Source organism: Oncorhynchus mykiss, chromosome 18, assembly GCF_013265735.2.
Source record: "Oncorhynchus mykiss isolate Arlee chromosome 18, USDA_OmykA_1.1, whole genome shotgun sequence".
NCBI lineage: Eukaryota > Metazoa > Chordata > Actinopteri > Salmoniformes > Salmonidae > Oncorhynchus > Oncorhynchus mykiss.
Genome location: NC_048582.1, coordinates 35,512,563 through 35,525,476, shown reverse-complemented (window position 1 = coordinate 35,525,476; position 12,914 = coordinate 35,512,563). Strand labels below are relative to the sequence as shown.

The following is a 12,914-nucleotide window of genomic DNA, read 5'->3' as shown; positions in this document are numbered from 1 at the left end:
TATGCCACTGTGACATTGATAATCTCATATGTATATATTCTTAATTCCGTTCCTTTACTTAGATTTGTGTGTATTGTGTATACTGTTGTGAAATTGTTAGATATTACTTGTTATATTTTACTGCACTGTTGGAGCTAGAAACACAAGCATTGCGTTACACCCACAATAACATCTGCCAAACACATGTGACCAATAAAATCTGATTTGATTTAGATGTTCTGTATTCCCTAAACAGTGCTGTACGTTTGAACAGTGCCCATAGGAACGCAATCTATGTGTGTGATTGAATAAGGGGCATAAGAGGCCAGTTAAGGCACATTAGACTTTGAAAATGTTATTTGAATTTCATCCTTAATAAGTATTTGATGCAGAATGTGGACGTATAGAGCTTTTATCAACTGCGCTCTTTTAACTAGAGGTACACATACAATACCATAACCTAAACACCATTATCATGGTTTGTTCATGGTCACAGATTACACAGTGTATTGCCCTTTTTATTGTTGCACTCCCCCATTTCCATTACAGGTTATGACAGCCTCTGGTCCCGTAATATAGAGCAAATGGAAATTTGTGGGGCTTTTAACCATTTTGGCTCATTTTTGGCCACCTGGCCACCTTTTTGAAAGAATAGTTTATGAGAATTCCTCTAATTTCTCTATAGGGAGTTAATTTAACTTGAAACAGACTGTACAGACAATCTTTTTTTTTCTTCATTTCAAGTATTTTATGTCTGATATATTTAGTACCTTGCTAAAGATCGATGGAAAAAAAATCCCCATGGGCTTACTACAATTCTCTGCCCGACTCATTGTTGAATCATTAACCTGTATTCTTTACTTGACAATTGCTACTGGTGTTATCCCTAAATTCTGGAAAATGGCACGTGTCCTCCCCATACAGAAGGGTGGAGATCCTTCCGACTTAGATAACTTGGAAATTGGGCGACAGTTATCTTGCCTAGCCAAGGTATTAGAATCCGTGACCAACTCCCAGCCCTTGTTGATTTAAAACTTGTATTTACAGTAATGCGAGCAAAACTAAATATATGTTCTCTAATTCACACAAAGAAAATTATCAAATGGACTAAACACAGTGCCTTCAGAAAGTATTCACACCCCTTGACTTTTTCCACATTTTGTTGTGTTACAGCCTGAATTTAAAATGGATTCAATTGAGATGTTTTTGTCAGTGGCCTACACACAATACCCCATAATATCAAAGAGGAATGATGTTTTTCAAAAAAAATTACAAAGTCTTGAGTGTTCAACCCCTTTCTTATTGCAAGCCTAAATATGTTAATTGAGTCAAAATGTGCTTAACAAGTCACATAATATGTTGCATGGACTCACTCTGTGTGCAATAATAGTGTTTAACCAGATTTTTGAATGAGTACCATCTATAGGCCAGCTATTAGTAGATGGGAAGAAAAAAAGGCAGACAACTACTTTTCTACTTTTCCAATGAGAGACACCTTGGAAAAACTACAACTACTCATCCATTTTTCAAAAAACAAGCCTGAAACCCTTTCTAAAGACTGTTGACATCTAGTGGAAGCCATAGGAACTGCAATCTGGGAGCTATTCATTTGTATATCCCATAGACAAGCATTGAAATGGCCTGTGACCTCCAAGAAATATTTTACGGATGGATTTTCCTCGGGTTTTCGCCTGCCATATCAGTTCTGTTATACTCACATACATTACTTTAACAGTTTTAGAAACTTGTTTTCTATCCAATGCTACTAATTATATGCATATCCTAGCTTCTGGGTCTGAGTACCAGGCAGTTTACTTTGGACACGTCATTCATCCGAACTTACGAACACTGCCCCCTAGCCCTAAGAGGTTTTAAATATCTGTGCGTTTGGATAGATAAAGATCTAATCTATTAAAACACCAAACCCATTCCCAGGGATGGTTAACTTTTGGGGTTCCACCAGTCTGAACCAATCTAGGTAGATCTGCTTTCAGTTTTAATGCCCCCCTTTCTTGGACTAGCCTGCAGAACTCCTTGCATCTTGACTCCCTGGTGCTGCCAGGGCAGTTTAACATTATAGTATTAGATGTGTTGAATGAAAGTTACAGTTGTTTTGATTGAATTAAGAGATTGTTTTGGTTGTAATGTTGAAAGTTGTAATGTAGTTTTATTTTTGTTTTGTTAGAAGGATCATTTTTGTACTGTTGTATTGCTGTATTGCTCAGTGAGTTTCCCCTGACTAAATAAAAGTTAAATAAAAAAATAGGCAAACACCCTGGATTATATAGCCTTTGAATAAAATGGACAGGTGACAGGTTTCTACTGTGATCTCATAAATTCGCCATCTTCCCAAGAGTCTGCTGTTCTGTGTGGTTGCAGGAAATACAGCTATTAGTACCAATATGTCCGAAAGCATGGGAGCTTGTGTTTGAGCTCCCCCACCATACTGCCTTCCCCCTCTCCTCCTCCTTGCCTTACAACCCCCCTCCACTCCCCCTAAGTCCCCCCAGTGTGTCTGGCTAGTGGCTCAGACAGTCACTATCCGCATTGCGTTACAGTGCTCGAGTAAGGAGGGGAAAATAACATATATCATTAATCTGTGCCTGCCACTGTTTTTTCTTTAAGTACTCAAATAAATACTTGCTTGACCTCTCCTTCAACAGGATAAATATACCCAGCATGGCACTAGTGACAACTATTGTCTGCTATTTTGGAATTTTGTGCCATTCATAGCTTTGTGGGGGCACTTTATTATTTTTGACTTTCTGACATTCCTTTCTGCCGTCAACCATTGATGTTTCATTATTGATATAACCAATTGTCTCATATGACTTTATCTTGATTGTGTTATATTCATATACAATTTGTGTTGGTTTAAAAGTGCTACACAACTGTGGCGTGGAATAAGTGAATCAAGTAACATGAAAATAACAGTGAATCTGTTCATGTGTGCATTTAAGATAAACGTGTCCATGCCAAGTAGAAATGATCAAAGAAGACATGGCAGTTATATGCATATTATAATTGGGATTCTAACTGTAAAATATTTATATTAAGAGATATTTATAAGAGGAAGATTCTTAGGGACATATTTGCTACAGAGGTACTGAGTGTTGTTTAGATGTAGAGATGATGATAGATGTATGTTGTTTAGATGCCCAGTGTGTAATAGTGAGGAGAGTGGCGGTCGAACAGAATGTGAGGTTAATCACCTTTGGGTTGATGTGGCTTTGATCCTCATGCTGTGTGAATACCACAGCCTCAGTCTCTGTCTGCTCCTGCCACTGCCACCTTCCCCCACTCCCTCCCTCCCTCCAGCTCTCACACACATTTACTCTCTTTCCCAGATGCACGAGCACAGCAGTGTACGAGCACATACGTACAGATAGACACACAGACGTAAAGACACACATGCGCGCACACAGACTGCAAGATGGGCGAGACAAGTCGTCACGCCTGAAAACAACACAAGGGTGAGAGTATGAGCGAGAAAGAGAGAGAGAAAGTGAAAGGGGGGAGGAGGAAAAGGGAATAGATGGAGATGAGGGGAAAGGGGGTGAGAGACAGAGCAGGGGAGGCGGGGACAGAGCGGTGAGAATGTCAGCAGGCAAGAGAGAAAGATGGACTGTAAGCTTGCATATGTGTTTTGTGTGTGTTTGTGTGTGTGCGATGTATATAGGTGACACAGATTTATGAGGGGAGGAGGTCAGAGATGGCGGCGCTGGCTGGTGTTTGTGGTAGGGGGTTGTGGAAGTATGGCTGTAAGTACAGCAGCAATGGCATCAATGCGACTGTCTGTGTGTACCTGTCTCACACAATGGCTGCTTGGACTCTAATCGCCCGGAGAATTAGAGATCCGACTTGGCAAATGGAGACAGCCATTAACAGAGCCAGGGACAGAGCCTGTGAGAGGGATAGGAGAAGGAGAGAGATACAAAAAAATAGAGGGAAAGCTGGGGGAGTAGAACGGGCACCTTTTTCATGTTACTGTCTAGGCTACAGCCCTGAAAAAAAGGAAGACAGTGAAGATGGAGCAAGATAGGGTTTATTGTGCTTTATTTCCTTTACCGATGGAATAATTGTCCCTTTTCTCAGTGGGGTAATAGATCAATAACGAATCGAGAGTGTGTGTGTCTGTGTGTGCTACTGTGCTACTGTGCATGTTTGCATGTGTGTGTGTGCACGCTCTTGTGTATGTGCATCCATTTGTGTGCATGTATGTGCACACAGTCATGTGTGTGAGTGTGTGTTTACACAAGGAGCACAAATTCTACACCAGCTAAAGCCGAAATGGTGAGTGGATACACTCGAGCGAACAGGCAAACGAAAAGAGAGAAGCTATCTATCTGACCTCTTTGGCTAGCCGCCGTTATTCTCTTAACATTTCTTCTTTCACATTCATCCTGTTTCTTTTTGCGTGGTGTTTCTACTCCCTCTCTCTCTGGTTTTCTTCATCCACCTTCCTCTTGTGCTCTCATGCTTTGGAGAGAAAGGAGGAGCTCATAAATCTGGGACAGGGAAAACCAGAGGGACAAGAGGAAATTGAAGGGGTCTAATTTCAGACAGTACATGCTACATGCACCTTCGTTGTGTTGGATTTATTTGCATTACATGTATGTATTTCGTTGCATGAGCAGCAAACTTAGCGCTTTGGTAGTATCTCAGTAGTTTTAAGCCTTTTTTTACTTTTAAGAAAGCATATGTTTAGTTATGTTTCACTGTTGTCTAATATAGACTAGTGTAGAAATGTGTCTGTAAATCAATAATATTTCTACAAAATGTATATTTAAACTCGAATATGTGTGTGGGTGCGCAGACCCACGAACCACTGCGGCCCCCCATGAGTTACATTTTTTTGTGTCCCCCTCCTCATCAAAGTTGCCCATCCCTGGTTTAGACAATAGTATGTCAGTCTGTTTCAACAGTAACTTTTTCTCTGTCTGTCTACCACTAGGGGGTAACTATAGGAATGAAATGCATATACAATATCTTCATGTCTTGAAAGATTCAAATGAAAACACAAGAATAGTACAGGGCATCAATACCATCCAATGATTTCTTACCCCTGTCTTTTTTTTCATCTTTCAGGTAACATCTCTGGCAAGTTTGGAGGTTTAGAGATGAGCCATTATGAGGTGGAGCCGTTCACCAACCCAACACACAACACAATTATATGGTATCCAAACTAGTGGCAGATTGACTCTTTCTTTCAGGGATCGTCATAAGTAAGTTTCCCACTAACTGCTGTTCGCCGTTTCGCTACAAAAGCCTTTATACACCTCCCGCTATCATTGTTGTGTTGTACTTTTATCCTCAAATAGATTCACATAAGTATATTTAGAGACTTGACTTATATCTAAGCATGTTTTGTTGTCCCTGAGACCCTTAACCTGTGATTACTTTAAGGTCACAGGTGAGGTCCTTGGGAACAAGGCTGCATGCAAGTTCATCAGAATTTGGGTGAATAAAAAAAACTATTAGGTAGAAGGATGTAATCGGGATCAAGAAGATGTCATTGGATGAACAGCCAAGGAAACACAGAAATATCACCACCTAAAGCACCAGTTACCCTACTGGAAATATCACCACCTAAAGCATCAGTTACCCTACTGGAAATATCACCACCTAAAGCACCAGTTACCCTACTGGAAATATCACCACCTAAAGCATCAGTTACCCTACTGGAAATATCACCACCTAAAGCACCAGTTACCCTACTGGAAATATCACCACCTAAAGCACCAGTTACCGTACTGGAAATATCACCACCTAAAGCACCATATAACCCTACTGGAAATATCACCACCTAAAGCACCAGTTACCGTACTGGAAATATCACCGCCTAAAGCACCAGTTACCCTACTGGAAAAATCACTGCCTAAAGCACCAGTTACCCTACTGGAAATATCACCGCCTAAAGCACCAATTACCCTACTGGAAATATCACCGCCTAAAGCACCAGTTACCCACTGGAATCTTACACAAAATAAACACATTCTGTTTGCAATTCTAACATGTTCCATCTCATGTGAAATTACTTGATTACCTGTTTCCTATGCATGTGTAATGTCTTTTGGAACTACAAAGGCACTCCAAACAACCTTTAAGGTGTTTATGAAATCATTTTTTATGTTACAATTCGATTTGTGTTACAATACATTTTGTTATTGTGAAATGAATGTATATTCATACGTTTTTAGCATGTACATTTCTGGTAGGGGACCCTCACAAAAGTGTCTATAATAGAATAATAATATTATTTTTATTTACAGATGTTAAGGCTAACCTCCAATGTATTGATTGATAAAGGAAATACAAATTTTCTTGGAAAAAATGTCTAAGGGATGACATTGACATTGTAAATAAGGACACTAAAAGTATGTCACACAAGCATATAACAAAGGTGTATGGAGTATAACGAACTCATCGCAGCTCGGCCACGAAAATGGAAGAGGCAATTTCTCAAAATATAAAGCAATGAATTGGTTTGTCTGCCACCAATGAAAAACCATGCATGGCTTAAAATGACTAGTATAAATAGCAAAAAGTATCCGTTTCACTTAAGGTCGAAAGGTTTGATAACTACACCGCATATAATTCTAGATATTTGGGAACAGATTTTTTATGTCCCAATACCATGGCATCGGGTTTATGAACTGATTTACAAAACAACAATTGAAGCATAAATCCATTATTTGTCGTTTAATGTTATTATGTAAAATTCTCACCACAAAAAGAATGCTCAATATATGGGGCATTGAACAGTCAGTCCTGTGCAGACTCTGCCACGAAGAAACAGAATTAATAGATCATCTCTTTTGGTACTACCCTTCGGTGGCTCGCTTTTGGAGTCAGGTCCACAAGTGGTTGTTAAGTCCACAAGTGGTTGTTAATAAGTCTGTGCTCAGATTGACCTACAAACAGTACTGTTAGGAGATTTGAAAAACCACGATCAATTAATGGGAAATATGATAATACCCTAAGGTAAAGTATTTATTTTTTAGGAGAATCTCGGTAGAAATGGAACAAATAGAGAGGTTCAAGACCCTCAGAAAACATCACAGTAAAATAGGAGGATGTATGCAAAAGGAAATAGTCAAATGTTAGTGTATTGGGAAAGGTGGCTTAGTCTGTGGTTATCTGAGAGTAGGAATTCAGATTTTTTTTTTTAATTTTACACTTGACTTTGGAGTCCAGTGTAATTAGGAAAGAAACGTCAGACACTGACGGTACAAAACATTAGTAACACCTTCCTAATGTTAAGTTGCACCCCCTTTTTGTCCTTGTGAAACGCTTGACACCTTGTCGAGTCCAATCCCGACGAATTGAGGCTATTACGAGGACAAAATGGAGTGCAACTCAATATTAGGAAGGTGTTCCTAATGTTTTGTACATTCAGTGTCATATATATATATTTACAACGTTTAAGTCGGATGTTTACATTCACTTAGGTTGGAGTCATTAAAATTAGTTTTTCAACCACAAATTTCTTGTTAACAAACTATAGTTTTGACAAGTCGGTTAGGACATCTCCTTTGTGCAATTTCTTTTTATTTTTTCACCTTTATTTAACCAGGTAGGCAAGTTGAGTTCGACACATACAACGACACAGAGTTACACATGGAGTAAAACAAACATACAGTCAATAATACAGTATAAACAAGTTTATATACGATGTGAGCAAATGAGGTGAGATAAGGGAGGTAAAGGCAAAAAGGCCATGGTGGCAAAGTAAATACAATATAGCAAGTAAAACACTGGAATGGTAGATTTGCAATGGGAGAATGTGCAAAGTAGAAATAAAAATAATGGGGTGCAAAGGAGCAAAATAAATGAATAAATAAAATACAGTAGGGAAAGAGGTAGTTTTTTGGGCTAAATTATAGGTGGGCTATGTACAGGTGCATTAATCTGTGAGCTGCTCTGACAGCTGGTGCTTAAAGCTAGTGAGGGAGATATGAGTCTCCAGCTTCAGTGATTTTTGTAGTTCGTTCCTGTCATTGGTAGCAGAGAACTGGAAGGAAAGGCAGCCAAAGGAAGAATTGGCTATGGGGGTGACCAGTGAGATATATCTGTAGCGCGTGCTACGGGTGGGTGCTGCTATGGTGACCAGTGAGCTGAGATAAGGTGGGGCTTTACCTAGCAGATACTTGTAGATGACCTGGAGCCAGTGGGTTTGGCGACGAGTATGAAGCAAGGGCCAGGCAACGAGAGCGTACAGGTCGCAGTGGTGGGTAGTATATGGGGTTTTGGTGACAGAACAGATGGAACTGTGATAGACTGCATCCAATTTGTTGAGTAGATTGTTGGAGGCTATTTTGTAAATGACATCGCCAAAGACGAGGATCGGTAGGATTGTCAGTTTTACTAGGGTATGTTTGGCAGCATGAGTGAAGGATGCTTTGTTGCGAAATAGGAAGCCAATTCTAGATGTAACTTTTTATGGCTGCAGGGGCAGTATTGAGTAGCTTGGATGAAAAGGTGCCCATTGTAAACGGCCAGCTCTCAGTCTCAGTTGCTAATATATGCATATTATTATTAGAATTGGATAGAAAACACTCTAAAGTTTCCAAACCTGTCAAAATATTGTCTGTGAGTATAACATAACTGATATTGCAGGCGAAACCCTGAGGAAAATCCAAACAGGAAGTGGCTTCTATTTTGAAAACTCCATGTTCCATAGCCTCCCTTTGCTGGATTTAAAGGGATATGAACCAGATTCCTTTTCCTATCGCTTCCTCAAGGTGTCAACAGTCTTCAGACATAGTTTCAGGCTTTTATTTTGAAAAATGAGCCAGAACGATAACATTGCGTCAAGTGGTCACATGAGTTTTGCTTGCGCAACAGAATTTGGACAGCCATTGTTTTCCTCTCTCCTACTGTGAAAGACATTTGTGGTTAATATATTATCGATTATATATTTTAAAAACAACCTGAGGATTTGATTATAAAAAACGTTTGACATGTTTCTGTGGACATTATGGAAACTATTTGGAATTTTCGTCTGCGTTGTCATGACCGCTCTTTCCTGTGGATTTCTGAACATAACGCGACAAACAAACGGAGGTATTTTGGATCTAAAAATAATCTTTATGGAACAAAATGAAATTACTATAAAAATCTAACTTTCATGAAATCACATATGTAAGATACCAAATTAAAGCTACACGTGTTGTGAATCCAGCCAACATTTCAAAAATGCTTTTCGGCAAAAGCAAACAATGCTATTATCTGAGGGTAGCACCTCAATAAACAAAGGGTCCTTTTGTTCGATTAGTTCCGTCGATATATATCCAAAATGTCCATTTATTTAGCGCGTTTGATCCAGAAAAACACCTGTTCCAAATTGCGCAACGTCACTACAATATATGTCAAAAGTTACCTGTAAACTTTGCCAAAACATTTCAAACTACTTTTGTAATACAACTTTAGGTATTTTTTAAAGTAAATAATCGATAAAATTGAAGACGGGATGATCTGTTTTCCATACAGGAAGAAAACAAACTGATGCTACCTTTCTGGTCACGCGCCTCTATCTAACAGTACACTTGAAGTGACCCTCGTTTTGAACAGGGCTACTTCTTCATTACACAAAGGAAAAACCTCAACCAATTTCTAAAGACTGGTGACATCCATTGGAAGCGGTAGGAACTGCATGAAGGTCCCTTAGAAATCTCGATTCCCAATGAAAACGTATTGAAAAGAGAGTGACCTCAAAAAATAAAAATCTGAATGTTTTTTCCTAAGGGTTTCGCCTGCTACATAAGTTCTGTTTTACTCACAGACATGATTCAAACCGTTTTAGAAACTTCAGAGTGTTTTCTATTCAATACTAATAATATGCATATCTTATTTTCTGGGGATGAGTAGCAGGCAGTTGAATTTGGGCATGCATTTCATCTGGACTTGAAAATACTGCCCCCTTTCACCAAGAAGTTTTACATCTTGGACATCATTGATGTATACAGAGAAGAGAGTCGGCCCGAGAATTGAACCCTGTGGCACCCTCATAGCGACTGCCAGAGGTCCGGACAACAAGCCCTCCGATTTGACACACTGAACTCTATCAGAAGAGTAGTTGGTGAACCAGGCGAGGCAATCATTTGAGAAACCAAGGCTGTTGAGTCTGCCGATAAGAATGTGGTGATTGACAGAGTCGAAAGCCTTGTCTCTTATCGATGGAGGTTATGATATCATTTAGTACTTTTAGTACTTTTAGTACTTTGAGCATGGCTGAGGTGCACCAGCTCTGAAACCAGATTGCATAGAGGAGAAGGTACGGTGGGATTCGAAATGGTCGGTAATCTGTTTGTTAACTTCGCTTTCGAAGACCTTAGAAATGCAGGGTAGGATAGATACAGGTCTGTAGCAGTTTGGGTCTAGAGTGTCTCCCCCTTTGAACAGGGGGATGACCGTGGCAGCTTTCCAATCTTTGGGAATCTCAGACAATATGAAAGAGAGGTTGAACAGGCTAGTAATAGGGGTTGCAACAATTTTGGCAGCTCATTTTAGAAAGAGAGGGCCCAGATTGTCTAGCCCGGCTGATTTGTAGGGGTCCAGATTTTGCAGCTCTTTCAGAAAATCAGCTATCTGGATTTGGGTGAAGGAGAAATGGGGGAGAGTGATGGAGTGCTGCATTAGATGACCTGGCATCCACAATCACCCGACCTCAACCCAATTTAGATGGTTTGGGATGAGTTGGACCGCAGAGTGAAGGAAAAGCAGCCAACAAGTGCACAACATATGTGGGAACGCCTTCAAGACTGTTGGAAATGCATTCCAGGGGAAGCTGGTTGAGAGAATGCTATGAGTGTGCAAAGCTGTCATCAAAGTATTGATTTGTTTAACACTTATTTTGTTTACTACATGATTCCATATGTGTAAGTTCATAAAGATAAGAAAATAATACTATAAAATAAATAATACAAATGCTGAGCTATATGGTGACATACAGTGCATTTGGAAAGTACTCAGACACCTTCACTTTTTCCACATTTTGTTACGTTACAGCATTTTTCTAAAATGGATTTAATAGTTTTTTTTACCTCATCAATCTACACACAATACCCCATAATGACAAAGCAAAAACAGGTTGTTTGATTTTTTTTGCAAATGTATAAAAAATACAAAAGTGAAATATCACATTTACATAAGTATTCAGACCCTTTATTCAGTACTTTGTTGAAGCACCTTTAGCAGCGATTACAGCCTTGAGTCTTCTTGGGTATGATGCTACAAGCTTGGCACACCTGTATTTGGGGAGTTTCTTCCATTCTTCTCTGCAGATCTTGTCAAGCTCTGTCGGGTTCAATGGGGAGCATCGCTGCACAGCTATATTCAGGTCTCTCCAGAGATGTTCAATGGGGCGCAAGTCCGGGTTCAGGCTGGGCCACTCAAGGACATTCAGAGACATCTGGAGAACCCAGCGGTTGTGGGCGGCGCAGTTGCAGTACTAGGCGGTGATACAGCCCAACAGGATGCTCTCAATTGTACATCTGTAAAAGAGTATGTTTGTAGGTGACAAGACAAATTTCATCAGCCTCCTGAGGTTAAAGAGACACTGTTGCGCCTTCTTCACCACACTGTCTGTGTGGGTAGACAATTTCAGTTTGTCAGTAATGTGTATGCCGAGGAACTTAACTTTCCACCTTCTCCACTACTGTCCTATAGATGTGGATAGGGGGTTGCTCCCTCTGCTGTTTCCTGAAGGCCACGATCTTCTCCTTTGTTTTGTTGACGTTGAGTGAGAGGTTTTTAGGTGATGGCGCCAGAGGAGATGGCCACCGTTTTACGGTCTCCTAACCAATTGTGCTATTATGTGGCGAATTTGTAAATTATTTTGTACATAGTGTTTCTGCAACCGTATATTACGGAAGAAAAGAGCTTCTGGATATCAGGACATTTGTAAACAACAGCTGGTGCACGAAATCTAAGGAAGTCTCTATATATTGTGATAAACTGCAGGCCACACTACTTGCCTAGAGAGTTCTCACTATACTTTACGTAGCTGTTTATTTACCACCACAGACAGATGCTGGCACTAAGACCCCACTCAGTCAGCTGTATAAGGAAATAAGCAAACAGGAAACCACTCACCCAGAGGCGGCGCTCCTAGTGGCTGGAGACTTTAATGCAGGGAAACTAAAATCAGTTCTACCAAATCTCTATCAACATGTTAAATGTGCAACCAGAGGGGAAAAAAATCTAGATCACCTGTACTCCACACACAGAGATGCGTACAAAGCTCTCCCTCGCCCTCCATTTGATAAATCCGACCCCAACTCTATCCTCCTGATTCCTGCTTACAAGCTAAAATTAAAGCAGGAAGCACCAGTATCTCGGTCTATAAAAAAATTGTCAGATGAAGCAGATGCTAAACTACAGGACTGCTTTGCTATCACAGACTGGAACATCTTCCGGGATTTTTCCAATGACATTGAGGAATTCACCACATCAGTCACTGGGTTTATCAATAAATGCATTGAGGACGTCGTCCCCACAGTGACGGTAGGTACATACCCCAACCAGAAGCCATCGATTACAGGCAACATTCGCACTGAGCTAAAGGGTAGAGCTGACGCTTTCAAGGTGCGGGACTCTAATCCGGAAGCTTACAAGAAATACCGCTATGCCCTGCGACGAACCATCAAACAGGCAAAGCGTCAATACAGGGCTAAGATTGAATCATACTACACCGGCTCCGATGCTCGTTGGATGTGGCAGGGCTTGCAAACTATTACAGACTACAAAGGGAAGCACAGCCGAGAGCTGCCCAGTGACATGAGCCTACCAGACGAGCTAAATCACTTCTATGCTCACTTCGAGGCAAGCAACACTGAGGCATGCATGAGAGCATCAGCTGTTCCCCGGATGACTGTGTGATCACGCTCTCCGTAGCCGACGTGAGTAAGACCTTTAAACAGGTCAACATACAC

At 40.4% G+C, this 12,914-nt stretch overlaps 1 long non-coding RNA gene across 1 annotated transcript in view; it reads left to right on the top strand.

The window, feature by feature from the left end:
• The window catches only part of LOC118941150, a 159,778-nt gene extending 154,424 nt beyond the window's left edge, over positions 1-5,354 (top strand). The window contains exon 4 of the long non-coding RNA XR_005037451.1: positions 5,068-5,354. This is a non-coding gene — a long non-coding RNA (uncharacterized LOC118941150). The remainder of the gene's footprint in view (positions 1-5,067) is intronic.
• The last annotated feature ends 7,560 nt before the right edge of the window (positions 5,355-12,914 follow it).